This window comes from Staurois parvus, unplaced genomic scaffold (assembly GCF_062004578.1).
Source record: "Staurois parvus isolate SC_StPar_1 unplaced genomic scaffold, SC_StPar_1.0 ptg000613l, whole genome shotgun sequence".
Classification (NCBI taxonomy): Eukaryota; Metazoa; Chordata; class Amphibia; order Anura; family Ranidae; genus Staurois; species Staurois parvus.
The window spans coordinates 213318-240213 of record NW_028318409.1 but is presented as its reverse complement, the minus strand read 5'-3'; positions in this window follow the sequence as shown (position 1 = coordinate 240213).

Here is a 26896-nt window from a genome sequence, read left to right as displayed (position 1 = left end):
AAATTAGCCTACAAGTATGAGAGAGCCTGGCAAGCAGGGGAGTCGGGCGCAAGATGGGGTGCTGAGATGTGCTGCTGTGAAGCCTGGGAGGGGACCCAGAGAAGCGGGGGTTCTGCCTCCAGGATGAAGGTTGGAAGAATGGGAGAAGGAACTTGGCATAGGGAGCTCCATTGCCCTGAAGTCCACCGAGGAAAGACAGCTTGCTAGCCTGGATGGAAACCAGCTCAGCAAAAAGCCTGAAAGTAGTTTGCCCAAAGGAACAGAACACAAGGACAGTGTGAGCAGCTCTATACCCCCAGGGCCTACAAGGGAGAGAGTTGCTAGTTGTCATACCCAACCAGTTCTCCCTGGGACAGTGCTGCAAGTCTGTTCTAGAATCTTTTGCTCTGGGATGCTTTTCAAGACAGCCAAGTGGATGGGCCATTTCTAGCTGGTTTGTGAAGAGGGGATCAAGTGCTCCTTACAAACGTTGTGTTACTGATCTGTCAAGAGACTGATGCCACTTCAGAGGGAGTAGAATCCCCAGGATCTATCCTTTTTGTACAGAATTTAGGCAGTTTGTCCTCAGAGTTATTGTTTCAAGTACAGTTGGGCATCCCATATACCTTTAGGACTTATCCAAGTTGTTTTCGCCTACATAAAACAAAAAAAACAATCCCATTGACTGGTTACTGACTCTGAAAGAAAGTTGGAAAATGTGTGTCACCTTGTGCATGGATAAAGGGGGACTTAAAAGCAGCAGCTCTCAAGGGGGTAGCTCTACATATACTTTTCTTGCAGATCATTCAATTTGGCACATAGACTTTGATACAAGAGGATAGCAGCTGGTGGAGTTTAGTAACAAAGTCAGGTAAAGCCAGGCTTTAGTAATTTTAGTGAAACTAAATCAGGAGGTGGCAAAAAAAGGACTTTTTGTGTTTTACAAAAATAAACACAGACATCTTCAGGTATTTGTGCTCTGGACATTAAAGTTTAAAATACAGTTTCACTTTAATGTACTTTACTGTATTTGTAAACACTTTTCACCATATTACAGGCAGTCAGACATTTTTAGATGCAAACACAGCAAATGAATGTGACTGGATATTTACAATATATCACATTTACAATGCATGTGGGCAGATGGAATTATAGCACTGATAGACATTTGTTGAAATACATATTTCCATAACCAGAGGAAGTGAAATTCCCTCTTTGGCAGCTCATAACTAAAATTTCTTTTAGGTAGCAATGAGATATGTAAAAAAATGAAAGAATGTGATATGTAAAACAATGAAGTCATTTCTTAAAAAAAACATTCAGGCATATGGAAATTGTTTTTATGTCATGACTTGTCATATAGTATGTATTATAGCCTCAAGCTGTAAAAGTAGAGATCATCGAGACAACACAATCTGTTCTGTTAGCCTGCAAGCCTTATTTCCTTAAACAGTAGAAATACATTTACAATATTTAATTATATATGAGCGATTTGGAAGATAAATTTGAATTATATTTTTATTTTGCTCTCGAATTTGTACTCAATTTACAGTGAAAGTGTCAGTAAACCCAAAATCAAATTAATCTACCTATTATGATATTTCACTAACCAGCCGTATTAGTAACAGTAAACAGACTTTATTTTCAAATGTCAAACGACAAACAGCTTTTCTGCAGCGTAAAAAAAAAACATGCAGTTCATAAATTTCAGGTAGACCACAACAACAATTCGGCTCACCGCCAGCATAAACCCATCTCACACCAGGGTTAAAATTCTGGCCTGCTTCTAGAGTTCAGAAAAGGGGCCTCAGGAGCTTTCTCACTCCACTCTGGTGTATTTTTACTCAGTAGCAATTAACTTCCTGCTGGAAAAGACTACGGGGTGTTCCTCCCCATTGACTTCTTAAGCCTTGTGGTTCCACTTAGACATGACCAACTTCTTGCCTTTTGCCAAGTCAGTCAGTGGTGCAGTGATATTGACAAAGTTGGAGACAAACCGTCAGTAGTACCCAACTATGACCAGGGATGCTTGGATCTGATTTTTTGTGATGGATCTGTTTCTTTGTTATGGAGCAGGGCCACACCTGAATAGCCACTACCTTGTTTATCTAAGGCTTTACCAAGCCCCTACCCTAAATGTACCCCAGATACCTGTTCTCTTCCTTCGCAATGTCACATTTATCAAAATTACTGGTTAACCCCTCCTTCTTTAAAGAATCCAACAAAACTTGAACTTGGAGAAAATGGAACACCCAGTCCGTACAGAAGATAGCAATGTCATTCAAATACCCTGAAGTGTATTTTGCTGGGGATATAGTGTTTTATCCATTGCCTTTTGAAAAAGAGTCGGCAGAATTCAACTCAAACACAATTCCTTTATAGTGGAAGTGCCCCTCTAGAGTTTAAAAGACCATATTTCTTTTGGCTTCCTTGGTTAAAGGTGTCTGCCAGTACCTCTTGGTGAGGTCTAAGGTTATAATATACCAGACTGGTTCCAAACTCTCTTTCAGTATACTCAATGCATTGGATATGTGTGGAATGCCAATAACTCTTTGGGTTTTCCAAAGTAACTGCAAAACTGCAATTGAGCTCTGGTACCAACACAATTGAGCTTGACCATTCATTCTGCATTCCTCAATGATATCACTGTAAATATAGGAAGTGCAGCGCTGATAAATAAACATAAAATCAATTAATAAGTGTTCATCTGACATAAAAAGTTAATAATAAATGATAAAATGATAAGAGTTCATATAATGTGAATAAACGATCCTCTCTGTAGCAGATTTCAAACAGGCTTGTGACTGGAAACAACAGTATAAATGCACACTCACTGGAAGCGCATAGGTAATGTGCATATAAATATAACCACCAAGGATCTCTTAGGTAGGCGGAATGTGTCAGGTATATGGTGAACTTCCTTCTGTGGATTGGTCATGAAGTCTTGGGATTTAAAGGAAATCTGCTAGGTCCAGAGGTCCCCTTTAGGATGGATGGGTGCACAGCCTGGATACAGGGCTCCCTTCCTCTGGGTTTTCAATTCCATGGGGGTCATCTGAAAGCTTAATAGCTCCATGAAGGAGCCATAAAAGAGGTGCACATAGTGTAGTATTTAAGAAAAAGCTTTATTCCAGTTTAAATGATTAAAAACAGGGTAGTAGTGCAGAGTAATGCAGAGTTAATGCAGAGTAAAGCAGCACTGACCCTATTAAAGATAACCGCCGGGCTTCCACGTGGCTCCGGCGGCGATGACGTCACGTGAACTGGAATAAAGCTTTTTCTTAAATACTACTGCTCCACCAGCCAGTCTGGGGTTTTCCATGGCTGACCCAACAATGAAACCCTTAGGTAATGGTCTATGATGACTCATTCCATGATCTGAGGTCCTGTTAACTTATCTGGCTGCAACCATTTTGTGGCTAATTGTAAAAGGTCAAGCATCTTGGACTGCAGTGAATGGCCAGCATGATAACTCCAGCAATGCCTTTGGTGTACCTGGACAGCAACAGTCACTCCAAGGCAGGGTAAGATCTCCCCTTCAGTTTCATATAATCCTTGATGTCAGCCACATAGGTACTGCATAGGTCATAATAGGCCTTCTGCAGTTCCCCCTATAGGAATTGGGCTATGAAACTGGCCCACTGGTCCTGAGGCCATCCCTCACTCTCAGCTGTGCATTCAGAAGTTGTCAAGAACACTTCCACATCATTGTGGGGAGTGAGTTTCTGCAAGTAGTAGCTGGACCTCACTTTAACAGGGTTGCTAGAAGCAATAGCCACTTTCTGCTTAAGCAGCCCTTTGGGTCTGTGCACTACCTGAGACTGCTAAGCCTGTATTAGCAGAGCATAGGACTACTCATGATTATTATTATACAGGATTTATATAGCACCAACAGTGTGCTCAGCATTTTCCAATATAATCGGAGACAATACAGCAACAATACAGTTCAATACAAGAGGGATAAGAGGGCCCTGCTCCTCAGAGCTTACAATCTAGGAGATGACAGTTATCTTCTACAAAGGCATGGTCCTGGCGTGCTTGTACTGCCTTATTGTGATGGTTAGCTTCTGTTGGCTTTTGTCAGTCTTGTGCTTCATATAGCTTTCCCATCTATGAATGCCCACATCCAAACACCAAATATGAAAATTGGATGAGTCCAGATCACTAGCGAGCTGCATTAGTAAAGAAAGCAGTTTTTATTTTTAAATCGAAAACAGCTTATCTTCAGTGTAAAACAAAACCAAACATTTCATAAATTTCAGGTACACCAAAGAAACAATTTGGCTAACCACCAGCATAAACCTGTCCCACAGCAGGGTTAAACTTCCCACCTGCTTCAAAGGTCTGCAAAAGAGGCCACACAGGTCCAGGTGTCTCAGTAGCCAGGCAGTCCACAGACTTCTCACAGTTGTCTCCTGTTCCACTCAACACCTCACAGACACCTTCTGACTGCTTGCTGTCCATTTTAGCCCTCTCTTTCAGGACCCAAGTCCCATAGTCAGGGTTGGAGGTTCTTTCCTGCCCAAAATCTCTCTGTGCCTCCAAATTCTGGGTCCCATACCAGGATTTAAGAATGCTGGGAAAACTGTAAACCAGTTTTCAACTTTATTTGGGTCACCTCAGAACTCCTCACTGTGAATTGGTGAGAAACCCCCGAGTACTCCTACTTGTTGTCCCCCTTAAAGGGATCACAACCTAAATAATGAGGACACATACCTGTCCATCAGGTTTATTTCCAAAATGTTTTAGTAAAAAAATGGCTGTTTATGTTGCCCATTACAATGAATTCCTTGCTTTTTATTGCAATTATCTACAGGCTGATCTATCCTGTGCAGCAATGCAACCATAGTGCACCCATAGCATGCACGCTCCAAAAAAAACCTGTTCCTTTGCATCTGTTCTATTCAATCACTTATGTCACTGACAGTGCACACCTCCCTGGATGGTACTTCCAAGGACTAACAACTGGAGGAACATAGGAAAACAACAGTGAGCCTTGCAAGTGTGCACGTTTCATCTGGAAAGCAAGGTGGTACTTCTGGTTCTGGCTTCCGTGGTCAGATGGTCTGGGGGAATGACGTTATGTTCGGCAGTGATCCTTGAGGGAACATCCCGCCAACAGGCCCCTGCCATTGGACTGGCCAGGAGGTGCGTGGGGGACAATAGACGGAAATGGAGCCACTCTCCTTCTTAAGCTTGGAGGTACACCTTGTAGGGATGCCTGACTGCCATTTTTTAATTTATGACAGCACACTGTTTTTATGCCGGGATGCGGGGACACAATATGGTAGTGTCACATACCTGGTTAGTGAACCTGATATGAAGAAGAAGGCCTCTGGTACAGCTCTGGCTCGGAGGTCACAGTTAGTGGAACAGTAAACATGAGAGCACAGCAAGGTAAGAGTGCCTCTGGTCAGTCCAGTAGCCTGCGTAGATAGTAGCTGACACCGGGAGGATGCCAGGAAATGGACAGCAGGCAGATGTCAAAGCGGAACAGGCTAATAGCAGACAGGCTGGCTTGGTACTTTATTGATGACAGGCAGTGGATGCACAGCAGGAAACAGAAGGCAAATGAGAACACCCTGGACTGAAGGAGCTGTGCAGGCTGGAAAAACGGGATGCAGGGTCTGACAAGCCGGGTAAGTAGCGGACAGGCAGGTCAGGCAAAAACAGCAGGCAGAAGAATAGTCAGGCCACAGGCCAATGTCAACAACAATGGAGCAGATTAGACAAGAGCAGAAGGCAGAGGCAGAATCCAGGGAAACGCAGAGGTCAGGGAAGGTAGCAGACAAGCATGGTCAGGAGCAAGCCAGGTCAAGATCAGAGGTCAGGCACAGGAATCAGGAACACACTCACAAAACGCTGTAGACCAAACAGCACATACAGTCAGGTCTATAAATATTGGGACATCGACACAATTCTAACATTTTTGGCTCTATACACCACCACAATTGATTTGAAATGAAATGAACAAGATGTGCTTTAACTGCAGACTGTCAGCTTTAATTTGAGGGTATTTACATCCAAATCAGGTGAACGGTGTAGGAATTACAACAGTTTGCATATGTGCCTCCCACTTATTAAGGAACCAAAAGTAATGGGACAGAATAATAATCATAAATCAAACTTTCACTTTTTAATACTTGGTTGCAAATCCTTTGCAGTCAATTACAGTCTGAAGTCTGGAACGCATAGACATCAACAAACGCTGGGTTTCATCCCTGGTGATGCTCTTCCAGGCCTCTACTGCAACTGTCTTCAGTTCCTGCTTGTTCTTGGGGCATTTTCCTTCAGTTTTGTCTTCAGCAAGTGAAATGCATGCTCAAATCGGATTCAGGTCAGGTGATTGACTTGGCCATTGCATACCATTCCACTTCTTTCCCTTAAAAAACTCTTTGGTTGCTTTTGCAGTATGCTTTGGGTCATTGTCCATCTGCACTGTGAAGCGGCGTCCAATGAGTTCTGAAGCATTTGGCTGAATATGAGCAGATAATATTGCCCGAAACACTTCAGAATTCATCCTGCTGCTTTTGCCAGCAGTCACATCATCAATAAATACAAAAGAACCAGTTCCATTGGCAGCCATACATGCCCACGCCATGACACTACCACCACCATGCTTCACTGATGAGGTGGTATGCTTAGGATCATGAGCAGTTCCTTTCCTTCTCCATACTCTTCTCTTCCCATCACTCTGGTACAAGTTGATCTCGGTCTCATCTGTCCATAGGATGTTGTTCCAGAACTGTGAAGGCTTTTTTAGATGTCGTTTGGCAAACTCTAATCTGGGCTTCCTGTTTTTGAGGCTCACCAATGGTTTACATCTTGTGGTGAACCTTCTGTATTCACTCTGGTGAAGTCTTCTCTTGATTATTGACTTTGACACACATACACCTACCTCCTGGAGAGTTTTCTTGATCTGGCCAACTGTTGTGAAGGGTGTTTTCTTCACCAGGGAAAGAATTCTTCGGTCATCCACCACAGTTGTTTTCCGTGGTCTTCTTTTGGTGTTGCTGAGCTCACCAGTGCGTTCCTTCTTTTTAAGAATGTTCCAAACAGTTGTTTTGGCCACGCCTAATGTTTTTGCTATCTCTCTGATGGGTTTGTTTTGTTTTTTCAGCCTAATGATGGCTTGCTTCACTGATAGTGACAGCTCTTTGGATCTCATCTTGAGAGTTGACAGCAACAGATTCCAAATGCAAATAGCACACTTGAAATGAACTCTGTACCTTTTATCTACTCATTGTAATTGGGATAATGAGGGAATAACACACACCTGGCCATGGAACAGCTGAGAAGCCAATTGTCCCATTACTTTTGGTCCCTTAATAAGTGGGAGGCACATATGCAAACTGTTGTAATTCCTACACCGTTCACCTGATTTGGATGTAAATACCCTCAAATTAAAGCTGACAGTCTGCAGTTAAAGCACATCTTGTTCGTTTCATTTCAAATCCATTGTGGTGGTGTATAGAGCCAAAAATGTTAGAATTGTGTCGATGTCCCAATATTTATGGACCTGACTGTAGCCATTGCAGTAGCCCTGTCTAAATAGGCTTTTTGGCGCCAATATTGGTGACAAGCGTGTGCCTAGGAATGTGCGTGTGCACATGCAAGTGTCTGTGCACATCTGCTCAGCCTGTTCCCGGCCAGCACATAGGCATACCTATGCACCTTGGAACTCCATCTGCATTATGGCAAAGCCTTTCCTGACAGGTAGGTACTTTTTGAATTGGTGAATGTGTTGCTGCTTTTAATGACTGCTTTTTCAGCCAGCTTGATAACTGTATAAGCTCTAATGCAGGACTCTTTTATATGTTGTGCTTTAGAAAAGGAGATATGCATTAGCCACGAGTCCATTTGTCTCATATTATTGTCCTTTCCTATTTAGTGGGGGTGAATGTATTTGGAATAAATGTGAAATGGTGTATTGGCTATATATTGGTTGGTTTTGGTTATAGTGGAGATACATATATGCTTTTTTCTCCTCTTAAGGCTTTAAGATTCCCTGACGTCCCTGTCTGGTGTATTTTTTATTTGATCCCTTCAATGGGCTTATTTTTTGTGCAAGCTTCAGAAGCTGTTCATGGTGATATGAATATATTTATGGCTGAATATATTTAACTTCCAAGAGGTTACCCTGTGCATTATAAATGATTCTGACCAAATTGTTTTATTTATTTTTTTGGATTCTGTATTTCTAGATACTTGGTAAGGGTAGCTTTTCACTACATCAACTTGCTTTTTTTTACCCTTGCTTCTTTTCCTTTCTTCGGCCCTCATTGTTTTCCTCTGTCTGCCCTCCCTGGGATACAACTTTATTTATCATGGATTGTTTCTGGTTTTTTCATGTATTTTCTACTGTGATAGTGATAACCTTATAAGGGTTATTAAACTTTATTGAATATGTTGTGATGTTTTGTTTACTGTTTATTATTTGGTGTCCACACAAGTAAGTGGATCATGAGGAAGCAACTTGTATGCAAAATGCGTCAATCCACTAAGACACTGTGAAATAATGCCAATCACTTGATAATTCTAAAGGATATGACTTTTAATTGTCGTATATTTCAATGTACAAATAAAGTTGTATTTTATCTTAATGTATGTTGATTTTTTGGCACATTAAGAATCCCCATATTCTGGTATTCCTACAGGTCAATTGGAGGCTCCTTTCCATTTAAAGTGTTGATATTTGTGGGATGGTGTTGTGTATTTATTTACAGAGGGTTTCCACATTCATATGTACAATATATGTCTCTGAAGTAATACATTCTTTTTTTAATTAAGGATAAAAACCTGCCTCATGCTTCCCTTTTTTTATTGGGGGCTATCCAAGATTCTTACATACTCTCTATCCACTCTGTACAATATGTATAACTATTGTCTCTGAAATAATAATATTTCAGGAGACAACCTACCTCATCTCTCTCTCTCTCGTTGCCAAATGAAGCTTCTTATTACTCTCCAGCCACTGTACAAGGTGTGACTCTCTAAAATAATACATAAAGTTTATTTTAAGATCAAAACTGCCTCATCTCTTTCTCTTACATAGCTGTCTAATTAAGTTGTTGATAAACTGTAACTGCAAGATATTTGGGGCTATTGTCTATAAAATAGTACACTATAATTTTTATTTTAGTATACAACCTGCCTTATTTTTCTCTCTTACATTTCAGCTTAAGGAAGCTGCTTGCATAAAGTATAGCAATTGTAGAATAAGTGTGGGTTATTTCTCTAAAACAACACACTCTTATTTTTATTTCAGAATATAGGCTGCCTTGTTTCTCTCCATAACTAAGATACTTACATAGTCTCTAGCCACTGTACCACTGTATATTATGTGTGGCTCTTGTCTCTGAAATAATACATTCTAATTTATAATTTAGGATAACACCTGCCTTGTTTCTCCCTCTTAAATTACAGCCTAACACACTATAATTTTTAATTTAGTATTCAACCTGTCTTGTCTTTTCCGCTTACATTTTGGTCTAAGGAAGCTGCTTATATACAGTACAGCCATTGTAGAATATGTGTGGCTATTGTCTCTAGAATAATGCACTCTTGTTTTTATTTAAGGATAAAATGTACCTTATTTCTTCCTCTTTTATTATGGACTTACCAAGCTGCACCCTCTTACATTGAGGCCTAATCAAGAAGCTTACATACTGTCCAATCACTTTATAATAAATAATACATTAATAATATATAATATTAATAATAAATAATAAATTCATATTTGTAGTGCAAAGTGTTTCTTCAATCTTCCTTTATACATTGCAGCCTAGATAATCATGTTACATAGTCTATAGCCACTGTACAATATGTTTGGCTATTGCCTTTGAAATAATACAGTTTTTTTTTTTACTAAAGACTAAAAACTGCCCTTTCTCTCCCTCCTGTAGTCTCGCTAAGCTTCCTAAATACTCGCTAGTCACTTTACAATATGTGTGGCTATTTACTCTGAAATAAAGCACTGTAAGGTCTATTTTAGGATTAAATCTGTCTTGTCTCTTTTGCTTAAATTCCTGCCTAATTAAACTGCTGATGTATTGTCCAGCAACTGTACAATATTTGCAGCTTTTGTCTTTAAAATACTACACTTTAAAGGATAAGTTAACTTTTTAACAAAAAATAATAAAGGTACATTTTTTATAATCAGCAGATTGCTGGTGCCATGCAGGACTCCTGCAGACTATCAGTGTAATCTATCTGACCGTACATCATACAGACAGGCAGTTTTACACTGACAGGAAGGATCAATTAACTACAACAGCGCTCAACAGCGCTGTGGTAGTTCATTGGGAACTACAAGCTGACAGTTGCAAAGGCTGTTGGTACTTGTAGTTTCCCATTCATAGAACTCTGTGAATGAATGACAGGGCCTGGCAGGCGGAGCCCTACACAGATGCGTTTTTTTTTTAATTGTAACAGCTAGCGGGAGGGAAAAGATCCCCTGCTAGCTGTCACAACAGGGGGTGGTGGGTGTTTGGGGGCCCGTCTTACAGTAACATACAGTTATTTATATAGTGTATAAAGTTCTCACAGCCGCTTCATTTTTTAATATAGTAAATAGTTTGTTTTCCCCCACCCCCCACCTTGTCCCGGACCTGCAGATAAAGCAACATTTTTTGAGTCCTAGGTAGAAGTCAGTGTGGACAGGGGTGGGATCTGCAGTAACTCATTCCCATCTAGATGAAACAGTAGTTGCACTGACACCCCCTAAAGCTCAGGAGGTATGTCACAGACAGTCTAAAGCTTGCCATACACTTATTTTTTTGTTTGTTTGTTTTTTCATTTTTGTTTTGCCTGCAGATACCTTTATTTATGTTATACAGTGCTGATGGATGAATCTGCAATGTCTACTTTTGTACTTACAGCCAGCGGCAGTAGTTGTCAAAATACCTGAACAGTGGCTGCATGTGAGTGTATGCAGCCACTGCTTTGCTGACAATTTTCTGTCCAGCACTTTGGTACCTTCAGTCAAAGGATGTTGGGTGGGAGGGTGCTGAAATTCACTCATTATATAGCTAGATTAAGAGAGTCAGTGAGTCTTGTGATTGGTTTGATGCCTACTGACAGAAAATATACATTTCCTAAGTTCAAATTCAGAGGCACATAGTGGCGAGGAATAGAGGAGAGAGTGACACAGCTGGAAGCTGGAGTTCTTTACAGTTCTGGAAAGATAACAGATCTACAAGGAGGATCGGCAGGTTATCAAACTATAGTGTTTTTTAGTAGCATTTTAGTAGTGTTCAGAAGTGTTTAGGAACATTAGCATTTTATTAGCATTTTTACAGTACATATAGAGGGGGAAAAAAGCTAGAATAAAGCTGTTAGGAGCGTTTAGTGGGTTTTTTCTGCTGAAAAAATGCTCCAAAAACTCTACAAAAACAATTTTTTTTCTGCTGCTAGATGCTGAAGCTCAAAAAATGCTAATAGCCTAAAGTAGTATGCATGGACAAATAGGATAAGAGTATTTAGGTCCTAGAAGCAAAAAATAAATATGCTGATAATAGCTTTTAGGAGCTCACAAAAATGCTAGTGTGCATGGAACCTAAAGGTTTTACTTAGAAAAACAAAAGCTGTTGTGCTTATGAAAGACTATATTATACACAGGGGTGGACTGACTATTTGGAAACTCGGGTCAGTAGGGGGCCCCATGAGATGCTCCTGGTACCTTTTTCATAGGCTTTTTTGAGTTTGGGCAAGGTCACAGGGGCCCCATGATCCCCTATTGCCCGGAGGCCCCATGAGTTGTCATTCTGCCCCTGATTATACAGTATATGTAAGTATTTAATTTTCCCCTAGTTATACTTTATATACAGTCACTCCCACAAGGAATTTGTCATGTGGTTTCTGTCAAAAGGGTTTGGGGACCAGTCAGTGTCCCTGTTTGAACAGGGGTCCCACCCCAGGATTGACCGCTTAACCAATACCTTGGCAATGGTCATGTGTCCAACAGCCAGAAGGATCTTTGTTGCCAGATAATGAATGATGTCTTTCAACATATTCAGAAACATTTGTGCATGATAAGCTTGCTAATTGTAGAAGAATGTTGTAATAAATTGTGTCTGCTGCTTAAAAAGTGGTGTACTGCGAATATTAAATCTAAGCATTAGTAAAAGGAAATTCCCTTTTAATTTGATTGGATTTTTAAGAGAGATGACTGTTTATGCAATCTGATAAAAAGCGTGCTTTAGTTATTTGTCTTTCCCAATACATGTATTGCAAATTTTAAAAGAGTGTAGATATTGCCGTGCCATAAAATACCTTCTTTGATCTGACATCATGTCTGGCCCAACATCAAGAAGCAGAACATTTGGTAAAAGTTTAAGGTTGAAGTAAACCATGAACTCTGTTTTTAATGTTGATGGTTGACAGAAAGTTCAAACACCATCTGTAATAAATGATTAAAGTTTGTGGAAGCCAGAGTCTTTCCATTTGTAATAATGGTGTGGGGTAAAATGATTCTAGGAAATTGATCCTTTTTCATACTTAAGTGCTTAATGTAGCTACTATTGAATCTTCTTAAAAGAGTTTAAAAACTACAGTGTATGTTATTAATTTTATTATTCTCCTCTTCATTGAAGGTGCTTTGTCCTATTTTTATAGCAGAAACCAATTTTACTGATACCTTAAAGGAAAATATAGATACAGACTCATCAAGGATGCAAACTCATCAGTGATAGGTGTCCTTTTATAAAACAGAGATCAGCGGCAATCCTAAGGATCGTTGCTGATCTCAGATTATTAGTGGTTTAGGAAACAGAGATGATCAGAGGAGAACATGTTCTCTGCTGATCATCTCAGCACACAGATGGCCAGTATATGAAGGAGCGATGTCAGCCCTTCACTGGCGATCTGTGTTCTCCCTCCAGATTCTCCAGCCCAGAGGTGGAGAATCGGGGGAACCACAAACGAAGCAGAAGTAATTTACCGCTGCTTAGGAAACGGTGTTTGACTGATCTCTTACTGTAATCTCACGAGATCATAGTAACAGCAGCTGTTTTCTAGAGTTCAAAGAGTTTGTAGATTGCTTCTCTCCTCATTCAGAGAAGTGATCTACACCACTTCAAGAACAGGCATTCAGAGGAGAACTGTCTCCTCTGAGAATGCCAGAGAACTGAGCAGCGGTCATTTACCCCTGCATGATAAAAGGACACCAATCAGTAAGCCTGGTGAAAAAAAACTTTTTGCTATGTAACAGTGTGCATTTTACTACTCACGGTGGGTCAATTTACACTGACTTGCACTAACATGCATGTACATTTCCATCCATTTTTTTTGCATTGATGTCCGTTGACATACATTTTGCATTTTAGTGCAATGCAACGCAACCTTATGGTGTGAATAGGACACACTGGAAATTATTGTTTTTCAGATGTCCTTCCGTTGATCTGCGTTTTATAGCTGCGCTAAAATGCACTGGTGTGAATTGGTCCTTAGTTCCTGCAATGTCCTGCTGATTCAGAACTCCCACAACTAGAAGGTACCAATTTGGCCAGCAGGCCATGTCAGGGTAATCTGGTAGTTATGTTCAACAGGGGCGGACTGACCATTTGAAAACTCGGGCACTGCCCGAGGGCCCGGGGTCAGTAGGGGTCCCCATGAGATGCCACTGGTACCTTTTTCATAGGCTTTTTTGAGTTTGGGCAAGGACACAGGGGCCCCATGATCCCCTATTGCCCGGGGGCCCCATGATTTGTCAGTCCACCCCTGATGTTTAACACATGGAGAAAGACATAAACATAAATAGCCATTTGTTCTTAAAGTGGACCTAGATTCAAAAAGTGAATATTTGCTGGCAGGACACTGAAAATTGTATCCTTGGTCTTGAATTCTTCCAGAAAAATGGTGAACTTCTTGGTATGTCAGAGCACCCAGGATTCAGAGAGTTATTAGATCTAAAGTATAGGGCGCTGTGCCTCCGATAGCTAGCCTGAAGAGATTTTGAGTGAGGTTAATGGGAGTCAGTACTCTGCTCACTGTTCTCCTTGCAGGAAGTTCTGAGGTGAGGAAACAATGCCCTGCCTTTTCCAAGATGTCTACCTCCACACCAAGACATGGTGCAGAACAAAGCATAGCAAGTCTAGAATGGGGAAAAGATCTGCTACAGGGAGACCACAAGCAATACTGGTGGCTAGTCCCCTGCCTTCCATCTGCCTTTTTTAACACAGCTTTCAAAGTCCGGTTCGTTTTTAGTGAAGTCTCTAGTAGATGACCATAATTTAGTTACAGATAAATACTTATAGTGTAAATATATCATCAGTTTGAATTATTTAAAAAATTAAAAGAAGAACTCTGTAAAAGAAATAGAAAAAAACTAACATCCTACTGAAGTGAAAGGGTTTACTGTGCACTGACAGCTGTAATTACATGGTACATTTAAGACTCGATACACAAAGTTAACACATGAGGATATGATATTTTGTCTTTTAAAAAGTAACAGTTATTTTCATTTGAATCTAATGAAATTTAAAGTGGTTGTAATCCCCTACATATACCCAGTGAAGTGACTGGCCTCAGGTGATACACAAAGATGAAATAAATCCTCCTGCAAGAGTTGTACCTGTTTATCTGGAGTCTTCTTTCGTTTACAGCCATTTAAAGTCCAGAATTTAGGAAGCTTATCTGAGAGTTCAGAAAAAAGGGGTCAGAGTGAAATTACACTCTGCAGAGATCAGTGAGGGGAGCTATGAGATCTGATTAGAGGGAAGGGACACACCCCCTTTCACACAGCACACAGGAACAGAGCCGAGGCTGTCAATCAGCTGAAGGTCCCTCCACGTCACCTTTTTTCCCTTGATGTCAAGACAACTTGTCAGCAGTGATTCCTGCAGATAGCAGAGGAAAAAAGCAGCAGACAGAAATGCTACTTAGTGCTCCCAACTGAGACAAGTACACACTATAGAGGAATATGCTTTGTTCCTATTTCATGTCTGTGGTTTACAACTGCTGTAAACTTACAGTTACAAATAGAGTGCCTTAGAATGGTGTTAAAATGACAATTACTCATGCAACACTGTACCAAATGAATATGATATCATTTTTGAGGCAGATATAGCTTTCTTTTGGTGGTATATAAAGGAAAAAGAACCAATAATTTTAAAAACAAAAATGTTTTTCTTAGTTTCTGTTATAAAACTTTGCAAAGAAATAACCTTTTTATACATTTAGGCCAAAATGTATTCTGCTACATTTCCTTGGAGGAAAAAAAATCAAAGAGGTATATATTATTTAGTCTGTGTGAAAGTTATAGAGTTTACAAACCATGGTATATGCTGTATATTTGAAAATTGATCAGTCCTAATCTACTGACTGCTCTCATTTCTTGAGCCGCTAAAATGCCAGGACAGTGCTAATACTCCCCAAATTGCCCCTATTTGGAAAGCATACAGTCCAAGGTATTTATTAAGAAGCAAGGTGCATTTTTAAGTAGTATTTTTTGTAATTAAGTTGTATTTTTTGACACTTTTTTGGAAAATGAAGAAATTCAATAATATTTTTTTCACATCCTTGTCATTTTAGCATGTTATTTCCCATACATAGGATTGGCATAGGCATACTAACAATTACTCCCCAAAACATATTTTGTGACTTCTCCTGGGTAATGCACTCCTCCATAGTGGCACTGTGTAAAACAAGAAAAAAAAATTATATACTGTCACCAGAGAAGTGCAGTATCATTATGGTGCCATTACATTGTATTATACTGCTCTGTTGTCTGTTGATCAGATACACTCACTGCTGCACTGGCAAACAGTGTTATCAGTGCAGCAGTCAGTGTGTATGATCAATAGATAGCAGAGCAGTATATTGTCACCAATGTGACACTGTACTGGTTTTAATTTTTTCTTTACACTCTGACTACTTAGTATAGTCCCAGTGACTGTACTAAGCAGTCATTTTCCTCTCACAGTCAATCACGATGATGTTATTAGTGTAGTGCTACTCTCACAGAGGATGTTTGACAATGCTTTTCCCCAGTGGTTGCTCTGACTTTGCAAGCCTCTTAACACCTCTGGCATTTTGGGTTCAGACATATTTCAGCAGTATAGGATAATTATGCAAGGGACACAATTCTGTAGTAACACCCCTATATTAGTCTTGTTCAAAAGAGTAGACCACAAGAATAATGGGTTTAGGATATACAGCCCCAGTTAACGCATACACCGGTGAAATAGGAATAATGAATTAGCAATGTTTAACAATTTATACAGTCATGAGTAGTAATCTTCAACTATTAAACTGCAACATCAGCAGTAAGAGGTGGAAGAAAAGGCTTGTCTACATATGAGCTCCCTCTAGGCCATAAGTGAGGAGAATTATGTAAATGTATACTTCATCATAAATAAATATGAGTATACTAATTTGCATAACAATGGTCTTAGAAGAGAAGAGGTCTCTTTAACTAGAAATTGCAACTTGAGTCCTGTGATGTTTAAAGTTCCTGATATGGTGGTATCTGTTGTCTTCTGCTAGCAATGGTGGGGCCTATAAACAGTAGTGAATACTTGTAATTCAATTAAGCCAAATAGATAGGCTGAGTACTCTTTCTGTACTAGAGTGACGACAGAAAGAGATTAGGAGTCTGCCCACTCACCACGCCCATGGATAGAATGGCCTCTTAGGAACAAAAGTTCTTGCACAGGCTCTTGGCTGTTTACAGGGATGTGCAGAGTTATGGTCTAATGGTCTGTCAGTGCAGCAATCAGAGCTGTCTGTGTGAAGACTGGATAGTCACTATGATGCCCTGATGCACAGAAGTTAATGTGATCCTGGTGTAGCAATTGGCTTCGCCGCTGTGCTGAACTGATGCGCAGAGTCCCACAACAGTAGGCCAACAATCTGTCTCTGTAGGAGAATGGAAGTCCCCCTGTGTTCATTTCTAAATCCCATGCCAAGAGAATGAGACAGTCCCCTCCTGTAGAATATATTTTCTCTCCCGGCATCCTTCTGGTTCACCAGCTCTCTGGTAGTTGTAGTTCAATCAGCACTCAGAAATACAGTATGTATTGGCTATAGGAGTACAGGTCTTGAGATACTCTGCTGTGAGTGGAACTGGATCCACTCTGCTAATAGAAAGTAATGTAGCAGTTCCAGTACTGGGCACTAGGGGGAAAAGGATTAATCATAGTCACTGTAAATCACTGTAAATGTCCCTGAAAAGCACAATAATATAGCCTCAATCTGCAGCTTCAATCAGAGCTTCAATCTGCAGATGAAGTCAGTTAACCTTCCTAGCGGTATGATTATGTCCATATTTCTGTGCTGAAAGCGGTAAATATTTTTGCATGGAAATATGTATTTTTTTTATTGTAGGCCTGTAATTTTTAGGAATAACTCATTGAAATCTGTCCGAACAAGAGTCTAGTAAACATTCCGGGTAGGATAAAAGTTGAAACACGAAATCATAAATTATAATTTAATAAATAATCATAAAAAATAATACTATAATAATAATAAATGTAATTCAATAATATAATCAAACCTAAAATGCTGAAATTTGAAATATAGCGCCAAGTTTGCACATCGCTGAGCAAAGTCGCAGAATCGTTTTCCATGCCTGATGATGAATTTACCCCACGAATCATTATCACTCAATTCTGCAAGTGGTTCTGATTTACTATAGCTGTTCTCTAGCTGGTCTAAAACCGCTTTTGACCTAAAGGGACGCTTTTTGGACGCCATGGACTTTTCTAAGTTTCCAGGCAGAAAGAACAGTAAAAATGCAGGCAGGGCACAGGACAAAGCACTAGGGACAAGATGTATGTGAAATGGTTTTAAACAGTAATGTTTTACTATGTCATATTAGTTTATTAGAAAATGACAGTTTCTAAAATTTTTAAATTTGCCGCTGGTTCCGGCCCCCATATGTCCCGTACGTCCCGACGCTCGCAGGGACCGGAACACGGAAGCCGGATGCCGGCATTGGCCGGAGGAGATGGGCGGGGATGCTGCAGGGGATGCCTCGCGGGAGCGAAGGACAAGGTAAGCACTGCAGGGAATCCATGAGCAACGTCGTATGGTAAGCCCAAGTGTAGCTCTGGGTTACCGCTTTTGGTACTGAAATTTTACCCCGAGCTACATTCGGGAATACTGCTAGGGAGGTTAAAGCAACCTGACAAGTAAAAAAAAAGTTTGTTTTTTTGAGTTTTTTAAATTTTCCTCTCTTTAACCCATTATTAATCCTTAGTTTACTCTAATGAGCCCTAATTAACTCCTTAGTCTCCTTCTCCATGCAATTATTATTTTCCAGCTGACTTTTGTTTTCTTCTGTTTTATTAACTAATACTTTTTAACCTTTTTATGTTTTTGTTTGTTTTGGTAATATGTATATTCCTTAAACATATATTCACAAATTTCACATTTTAAAAAACGCAAAATAGAAAGCTAACCTACTTCATTTCATTTGTAAATACTTTGTACCAGAATCATAATTTTAGTGTCATTTTAAACAGGATGACTTACAGAATAAAATGTGCACTTTTTATGTGCAGTAACACTGTTTATTTTTAAATTAAAACTGCTCAATAAAGAAAAAGTGCATTTTGATACATTTAGTTGTAAAGATTGCGAAAAAAAAAGTATTGTTGCAAGACAATATTCACAAAAAGAAATCCATGTTTTTCCTTAAAAAAAAAGCAATATAAGTATTATGTTTTTATCATAAGTAATGTCAAAGTTATCGCAGAATAAACAGGCCCATAGCAGAAATGTGAAAATTGCTCTGGTTCATAAGGGGGGAACACGTGTGAGAGCCAAAGTGGATAGGAAGGTTTCATTACACAGCAGGACCTAACATAGGGTTGCTTAGAAAAGCAGACCACACAGCCACCAATTCACCCCTCTGACAGAACCTCCATCACAAGTGGATTTTACTCTCACTTCGTACTCCCAGTAAATCAGACCAAATAATTCACTTAACCAGCAACATAGACGTACAGTTATTCTTCAAACAGTTTTCCATTAATCACATGACAATGCAGCAGGTTTTAGGGTGACAGCATATGTATGGTGCCTCATATCTTTGGCTTGTATTAGTCTCCAACAAAAGTACCATGATAAATTTACAAAAATAAGGATATAATTCTTATGCGCTGCCACAAATAAATGATAAGCTGCTGCAAGCACCTAAATGTGTTCCAACATCAATAAAACTCCCCAAGAATAGTGCTGCGCTGCCCTCTAGTGACCCAAAAAATACACTAATAATAAATAAAAACCCTCCTGAGCATCAAACCCAATGTGTAATAGAATAAATCTGTGAAACAAATAAAGTCATTAGTAGATAAATAAATAAAAACAAAAAACTGGCTGAGCCACTAAATCCAAATAGTATGTAAAACATATAGCAAAAATAAACCAAAATCAAGTAGCAATAAACACCTGGCCAACCTATAATAAACACCTGGCTAAAGTGCAGACAAACAACAAAAACTGTAAAATATGTGAAACGTATATCAGAAATAAAATATGATAACAACAGCAGTAAACACAATAGTGAATGATAGATAACACTTAATAAAGTGCAAAATGCAGTTCAAAAGTGATATAACAGTCTCTTTATTCCAACAATTAAAGTAATGCACCAGTGACTTCAACAGGTGTGCAAATCTATTATGCTCCTCCCCCTTCAGGCATGCACGTTCACCTTAACAGCTGACCCATAGAAAATATAGGTCAACATGCGCTCAATGTGAATCCCACTGGATCCTCTGCTTCCACAGGTCTCTCCAGGCACTCTCGGGATCCCTGAAGAAGCCACGTGACTCGTGGCATAACACGTAGGATGGAAGCTTGTGACGTTTTTTCTGGTGCGTGCAGGAGCTGCCATCTGTGTTCACCCTGTTTTTTCCCTAATGCTTGCAATAGGTTCTGTGAACCTTGCGTCTATGTGAGTGGCATTATTTTATTCGGTTTTATGGTAATAAAGCCTTACTATGCTATGAGGACAAATGGTTTTCATGCTGTACAGCATCAGTTAATTTAACCTGTCTTCCAGAGGATTTACCCCCCTTAATGTATTTTTTTTCTCACAAATAGACCTTTCTTTTGGTGGTATTTGATCACCTCTGAGGTTTTTACTTTTTTGCGCAGTAAACAAAAAAAGACCAACAATTTTGAGAAAAAAACAATATTTTTAACTTTTTGCAATAAAACATATCCAATAAAAAAAATGAAAAATCTAATTTCTTCATAAATTTAGGCCAAAATGTATTCTGCTACATGTCTTTGCTAAAACAATTCCCAATACGTGTGAATGAATTGGTTTACGTGAAAGTTATAGTGTCTACAAATGGAGGTATATATACTGGAATTTTTATTTACATTTTTTTTATACTAGTAATGACGGCTATCAGTGACTTATAGTGGGACTGTGGGACAGCGGCAGGCATTCTGACACCGGGTGGGAACTGACTAACTACCACTGATATCCCCAGTGACACTAATTCAGTGATCAGTGCTAATAAAAAGCACTGACACTGTACCAATGATACTGGGCAGGAATGGGTTAACATCTGGGGCGATCAAAGGTTTAACCATGTGCTGTGTGTGTTTTACTGTGTGCTGTGTGTGTTTTACCTTGGAGACATGCTGCTCTGTATCTCTCTGCTGTGCAGAGAAATACTAAACAGCATGTCCATGCTGACAGGTGTCAGCTTTCCCCGAGGATCGCTGAGTGCCGGAGGGAAATTGCCAGCCAGGACCCGGTGATTGACATCTCTAGCCACCAATAGTGGCATTGGTAGGGCGGCGTGCGCTCCATACCCAGAAATGTAAATCACGTACGTATATATACGTGATTTTACACAGTACTTCCACCCAGTAGCAGTACTTCACTGCCACACACTACACTCACAGTGCAGTACCTGGTCGCTGGAGTAGAGGAGAAAAGAGTATAAATCTGGTGGTATTTGATCACCTCTGCGTTTTCCATTTTGTGTGCTATAAACATAAAAAGACTGGCAATTTTGGAAAAAAAAAACAATATTTTTGACTTTTTGCTATAAAAAATATCCATTGAAAAAAAATGTTAAAAATCTAATTTCTTCATAAATTTAGGCCAAAATGTATTCTGCTAAACAAAATCCCAATAATTGTATATTAACTGGTTTAAGTGAAAGTTATAGCGTTTACAAATGGCACTATATATACTGGAATTTTTTTTTTATACTGGTAATGGCAGGAATCCCCAGCCAACAATAGTGGTGTGAGTAGGGTGGCATGCGCGCCCCCTGCTCGGAAATGCAAATCATGTATATATACTTCATTTTGCACAGCCCTGCCACCCTGTAGCAGTATGTCTGCTATAGGGTGGATAGCAAGTGGTTAAACTTCTTTTAAACATACCTATTTAGGCAAAAAAAAAAAATAATTCTTTACTGTCTCTGTTCTTTTCTGCTCATTATTTGAATTCCTTTTTTCCTGTGGTCATTCTCATGGAAAAAGGGATGTTACAAACTAATCTGCCCAGCTGTCAGATAGGCTAGTTAGGACACTGTTGACATGAAAATGTTGATTTTATATTCCATCTATATCTCATTCTCTGTTTTTATTAAAAGTTCAGATATCAGGTTTTCTATAATCCGGGTTATGTGTCTGATTGCAAAATAATCTGCCTAGTTCTTATATAGATTACCTGCTTTATTAAGGAAAACACAAATATAGACATTGTCCTCTAGCAAAAGGATTATGTTACCTGAGTATAATCACCATCATTTTCTGGAAAAAGGAGTCATTTTTTCTCAGTAGGAGAATTGTCCTAAGAATATATGGAAAAAAACAAACATCCGTGTACCTCTAGTAACCACATACAACCCAGCACTAGAAGGAATAAGAAAAATAATCAAAGATTTACAACCCATCATGACAGAGGATGGAACTCTGAAAGAAATATTCCAGCAACCCCCAATACTGGCTTTCAGACAACCCCCCAACCTCAGAAATAAACTAATCAGTGGGAAACTTCCTTCTGATTATGATGTCACAAATAATCGAAGCAAACCTTGCAATAAGAAACGCTGCAAACTGTGCAACCAAATCAATCCATCAAAAAGTGTCAGACGCTCAAAAGGGATCTTCAATATTTCCGGATCATACAGCTGCACCTCCAGTAATGTTGTGTACCTTATCCAGTGCAGAAAATGCATCAAAGGCTCTTATGTTGGCGAAACAGGACAGACGTTGCAAACAAGGATGAATTTGCACAGACATACCATGAAGGAACATAAAGAAGATGACCTCTGCACACCTGCAGGACACCATTTTACACAACCAGGCCACAATATGGAAGACCTCAATGTTTTGGTTCTGAAAGGAAAATTCAAATCTATCCAGGAAAGAAAAACATTTGAACTAAGAATGATAATTCTATTTGACACAAAAGATAACGGCCTTAACTTGGACATGGGATTCCTCAACCATTGTCCGACAGCTTTATGGCTATCTATTAGCTGAAGCTTGACCCCCTCTGTGTGAGTGTAATATCCCCCCCTCCCCCTCTCGCTCTTGATGTATCTTATCTGTAGCCTTTTTTTTTTCTCAATCCCTTCTAACATTCTGCTTAAACTTTGTGATTTGTAATAGTACTGCTTGGACTTAGAAGAAGGGGACATACCCCGAAAGCTTATCCTCAAAATTGTATGTTAGTGCAAATAAAAAAAGTATCACGGACAGTACTCAAGAATATATGAAAATGCATATTTTTTTCCTTTCATCTCAAAAAGAGGTTTAATTTAAAATAATTTTCTTTTAAAGATGATAAGTCTAATTAAGACTAGACATTGTTATTTAAAGTTGACTGTCAGGAAGCTTTAAATATAACAATATACTATACAAATAAATGCAGCTTGGTATTTATTAATCATTTTACATACTATATATTTTTAAATGCAAAAGCACCTACATTTGACTTAGCTTTAGTCTCTTGCAAACCACTGTACAGCAGAGCTCAAAGAGGAAGAAGCAGCACAAACAGCAAGTCCATTGTTTTTTATTGCTCACGGGACAAAGGACATGCTGAGAGAAGGAAAGAGCAGAGTCACAGAGATATGAGCTGTTCTTCAGTCTGCTGCTTCTTCTTTCACTATAGGTCAGGGGGCAAGACATGTAAGTGTTACTTACTGTATCTGTAGCAAATTCAAATAAGATATTCTGCCTTGACAAGGTTGTGCTGTGTTGAAGATCCTTCCAAATTTCAGGACTGGGTGGACAGAAATACAAATCTTTAGGCAAGAAAACAATTCACATATATGTATTTCACTTATGTATTTGGCAGCTTGCCTGGAGTTCAACTTTAAAAAAAAATACATATTATCTACATATTATCATAATGTCTTTATATTTTTCACAATACATAGTGTGTGGCTAAATGGTTAGCACTTCCACCTGGAAGTATTAGGGTCATTGGTTCGAATCCCAGCCATGGCACCTCCTGCCTGGAGTTTGCATGTTCCCCCTTTGCCTGTGTGGGTTTCCTCCAAGTACTCCGGTTTCCTTCCACACTCCAAAGACATGCTGGTAGGTTAATTGGATCCTGTCTAAATTGGCCTGTGTATGTATGAATGTGAGTTAGGGACCGTAGATTGTATGCCCCTTGAGGGTTAGGGACTGATGTGAATATACAATATGTATGTAAAGTGCTGTGTAAATTGATGGTGCTATATAAGTACCTGGAATAATAATATATGAAATATATATAAATGATAACTGGACCATTAGGCATAGATTCATTGAATAGTATGAGTTTTCCCAGTGTAGGTTAATATAATTTCAATGAGTAGCAGGTTTCATCTTGTTTCATTGTAATAGCATATTTAATTATTTTCACTTTCTTCTACCTTTTCGAAAAATAAAGTCAAAACTAATCACAAAAAAAGAAAGAACAAAAATGTAATTTGTATTAGATAATACATCTAATTTATACTCTACCCAACCTACACCTCAGCATAGAGGTATCTCTCTTCCTCTGGAAGAGGAAAACCTACATAGGTTTTGGAGAGAGCATTGTCATCCTGCCCTAAAAACCCCCAGTGAGTTTTTTCAGACAGTAGGCCTGCCAACATTATCAGCTTCCACTTAATAGACATAGATCTCAAAGATCCTGAGGTTAGGGAACCGTTTTTAGCTTTCACCACCTCCAACCACCCAAAGGAAAAAAGAAGAAAAGAAGAGAAAGAAGATGAGGCAAGAAAAAGAACAAAATCCAATCCAATCTAATCCAAATACAACCTCTGACACAATAAAGGTTTTCAATTTGTCTTCTTGCACATCATCCCCACAAGAGAATGCTCTTTTGAAAAAAGTTCTCAATCTCAAACATCACCCACCACTCCATCCACCCTGGCAAGTTTTCATAACACACAGAATCTGGATTTACAGGCTTTGGACACTCTAGAACAACTTTGGTCTGGTGATCAGGAATCTGAGAAATTTCTCCCTTTATATGACAGGCCATAAATAATACATACTAGTTTAAAACCAGAATCCATTTTTTACCCAACTCATTCTAAAGGGTCATAAATAGATACATTTTAACCACTTGTCTATAATGATATGATGGAGTTATGTTCTTCTCTGTATAAAGGCAAGAATTTACATCATAACCTCAGCCCCTTAGAACGTAGGGCCCTAGAAACCTTGACAAATAATCCCCAACTGATCATCAAGCAAGCAGATAAGGGAGGAGGTATAGTAGTTTTGAACAGATTCGACTAAATTGCATCTGCGCATAGGTTGTTAAAGGATCACACCGCTTTTTTTTGGTAGGTATTTGACAACATTATCATCATCTGGAACGGTTCCCCTGCAGACGTTGAAGCTTTTTCACAAAACTTTTACTTCACAGTTATGAGAAAGACACCCTAATATTTCTAGATCTTGAGCTAAGTCACCAAAACAAAAACATTATATCTAAAACTCACTTCAAGGGCAATATACTAGACTCCATGGAAACTGTACCAATGATACAGGCTACAGTGGGGATCGAAAGTTTGGGCACCCCAGCTAAAAATTTGTATTAATGTGCATAAAGAAGCCAAGGAAAAATGGAAAAATCTCCAAAAGGCATCAAATTACAGATTAGACATTCTTATAATATGTCAACAAAAGTTAGATTTTATTTCCATCATTTACACTTTCAAAATAACAGAAAACAAAAAAATGGCGTCTGCAAAAGTTTGGGCACCCTGCAGAGTTAATATCTTGTACTGCCCCCTTTGGCAAGTATCACAGCTTGTAAACGCTTTTTGTAGCCAGCCAAGAGTCTTTCAATTCTTATTTGAGGTATCTTTGCCCATTCTTCCTTACAAAAGTCTTCCAGTTCTTTGAGATTTCTGGGCTGTCTGTCACGCACTGCTCTTTTAGCATGCACTGCCCCCTTTGCAAAGCTGAGACCTGCCAGTGTCATGGATTGTTCTCAATCATCGTCTGGGAAGACCAGGCTATGTCAATCTCAAAGGTTTTAAATGCCCAGACTCATCTGACCTTGCCCCAACAATCAGCACCATGGGTTCTTCTAAGCAGTTGTCTAGAAAACTGAAACTGAAAATAGTTGACGCTCACAAAGCTGGAGAAGGCTATAACAAGATAGCAAAGTGTTTTCAGATGTCAATGTCCTCTGTTCGGAATGTAATTAAGAAATGGCAGTCATCAGGAACAGTGGAAGTTAAAGCAACATCTGGAAGACCAAGAAAAATATCAGACAGAACAGCTCGCAGGATTGTGAGAAAAACAATTCAAAACCCACATTTGACTGCACGATTCCCTCCAGAAAGATCTGGCAGACACTGGAGTTGTGGTACACTATTCCACTATAAAGAGATACTTGTACAAATATGGTCTTCATGGAAGAGTCATCAGAAGAAAACCTCTTCTATGGCCTCGCCACAAAAATCATCGTTTGAACTTTGCAAATGAACATATAGACAAGCCTGATGCATTTTGGAAACAAGTTCTGTGGACCGATGAGGTTAAAATTGAACTTTTTGGTCGGAATGAGCAAAGGTACGTTTGGAGAAGAAGGGGCACAGAATTTAATGAAAAGAACCTCTGTCCAACTGTTAAGCATGGGGTTGGATCAATCATGCTTTGGGGTTGTGTTGCAGCCAGTGGCACAGGGAACATCTCACGAGTAGAAGGAAAAATGGATTCAATAAAATTTCAGCAAATTTTGGATGGTAACTTGATGCCATCTGTGAAAAAGCTGAAGTTAAAGAGAGGATGGCTTCTACAAATGGATAATGATCCTAAACACACCTCGAAATCCACGGGGGATTACATCAAGAGGCGTAAACTGAAGGTTTTGCCATGGCCTTCACAATCTCCTGACCTCAACATAATTGAAAATCTATGGATAGACCTTAAAAGAGCAGTGTGTGACAGACAGCCCAGAAATCTCAAAGAACTGGAAGAATTTTGTAAGGAAGAATGGGCAAAGATACCTCAAACAAGAATTGAAAGACTCTTGGCTGGCTACAAAAAGCGTTTACAAGCTGTGATACTTGCCAAAGGGGGCAGTACAAGATATTAACTCTGCAGGGTGCCCAAACTTTTGCAGACGCCATTTTTTTGTTTTCTGTTATTTTGAAAGTGTAAATGATGGAAATAAAATCTAACTTTTGTTGACATATTATAAGAATGTCTAATCTGTAATTTGATGCCTTTTGGAGATTTTTCCATTTTTCCTTGGCTTCTTTATGCACATTAATACAAATTTTTAGCTGGGGTGCCCAAACGTTCAATCCCCACTGTATATTGCACAATGAGCTTTTTTAAAAACCAAGTTTCTCAAGAAAGGTTATGTGAGAAATGTATTGATGAGGCCCAAGGAGAGTGTCTTGCAGGTCCAACCACTAACAAAGGACCATGTACAGTGCTTACAAACAGATCTGAAATGTATTACCAACTTTCA